Raw genomic sequence first — 2,177 nt, 5'->3', positions numbered from 1 at the left:
TATATGATATGACGATGAGATGATGATGGCCGGCGAGACCATTGACTGATGTACTCAACAAGAGTAAGTAGGGCTCTTAGCTAATAAATGATAACGTCAAATATTATGTCGTGGATTGATTTACAGTTGTGAGTATGTATTACTGCTTATATCTGATGTTGTTATATGACGAATGACTGTTGGTCTATGTGACTGCATGTACGTGAATCGTCGCCTGTGTTTATATATAAACTGATTAGCTATACTTATTGAATAGGCAGTTCAATCCTTGCCACGTACTTTTCAGAAAATAGATCAAATTGACTAGCCACATTGAACTTTGAGCTGTGCCGTCGTCTTTATTAGGTAGGTCAGCTGGGACACCTGAAGCCGGAGTTTTTGACTGTTTGGTTGTTAAATATTCTAGTATTTTATAGGGGTTTGTGTTTTAAATTGTGGTAGTACTTCCTTTGAGGTTATGTACATGAGGATATCTAGTGAGGGTAAATATAAACTTTTGGTGGTATCCATTATCTTTTGTGATATATATATTATATTGATAAAATAGAAATTATTTTACGGGTTGAAATGGAATTACTTATAGTATGAAAACTAATTAAAAAAATGATGAAATAGCAATAATTAGATGCAGCGAGTAGGAGGTACCACACAATGAGTCATCAATCAAATCGCAAAACACATCATCACCTAAGAATATTCTATCACATTTTCATATTATGTATTAGTATTGCATCCATGCATGAATGATGTACAACTCCACTTCAAATTATAGTTTCATTTAATTATATTTTTTAATAATTTAAAGGCGATATAGAGCAATAGTACACTGATGTCATACTATTCCAATCAATCTCACGAGTGTTGGGTTATTGGCAGATTGTTAAATATGTGTAGGAAAAAGAAAAGGTTAAACTCAAGTACAAAATTAATTTTCATTTTAAATATATTTTTTAAAATTACAAAAGAAAATTATTCATCAACTATTTATACGTGTAAGACATTTTGTTACACAACCAAAAAAAAAAAAAAAGAAAAATGTTGGAAATTCTTTTTTCAGGAGGAGTTCCCTAGAAGACCAACCCTGGAGCAAGGGGCGTCGCCTTCTACAACCCTTACCAATCTAGCACGGAGTTGAATCCACAGTTGATATGCTGCATGTGTAATATTGGATAAAACTCAAATTCTACCGACAAGCAGCAAAAGATGTAATACTTGCGCATAAACAACAAATCAAAAAATTCAATCTTACAGAATTAATTCATAAACTTAAAAGACAAACAGATTGCATAACAAGTAGAATAAAGAGTACGATGTTATTAGTTGTACTTATTCAATTTGATGCCATCAAATATAACAACTTTTAGCCCCAATACCATACGTTAAAGTGTCTGCAATTTTTGAGCTCAGAGAGTATGAATGAAATGGACTACTGATATATATGTATGAATGAGCATGACCCACTTGTTTTGTCCAACATGGGACACTAACTAGTGCTGTTGCTTTCTTGTTTTCTGGTAAGGCCCATGCTTCTTTTCAGAATCACACAGAATATTAAGAGATCAAATTGAAGTTGTCAATGAAACTTGTTTGGTTTAACACGACTCTCTGAAGAACAACAGACTGTAAAATTTTGGTAATAGTAATAATAACCATTTGTCATCAAGGACCTGTATTGCTGAAAATTTTAAAACATGGATCAAAAAATAATACAGTTGCGAACACGAGTACTTAGCCGCAACTATTAGCTTCCTGGTCGCAATTACTCTGTTTGTTACCAATATCATCATTTACATATATAAGAAAAAGTATGAGCTTAAACTTGCAGTGGAGCAGCCCTGATAACTGCAGGAGAGTGTAGACAACAAATTTCCTTCTCGGGGAGTAAAGACAACTTACACTTCATTCAACTTAAGATATCAAGGCAACCAAAAATTTGGATGAGCAGAGGAAAGGTAACTGTATGTTTATATCTTTATTGTGCCCGCCTATTATGCCTTTAGTGTTGGAAGAGCAGCAGCATTCAATTCTGTGTCTCAAAATAATAGCCATGTGGCGCATGTCATTACAGCTTTAATTATTTTGACTAGCCAGAAAATTTTACAGGACACAACAAAAGCAAATGGACAAAATCAAAATAAACAGAGTCCGCCCAAGGTGCTTTCTTGGCACTGGATTAA

Source organism: Sesamum indicum, linkage group LG8, assembly GCF_000512975.1.
Source record: "Sesamum indicum cultivar Zhongzhi No. 13 linkage group LG8, S_indicum_v1.0, whole genome shotgun sequence".
Taxonomy (NCBI): domain Eukaryota; kingdom Viridiplantae; phylum Streptophyta; class Magnoliopsida; order Lamiales; family Pedaliaceae; genus Sesamum; species Sesamum indicum.
This window is presented reverse-complemented; position numbering follows the sequence as displayed.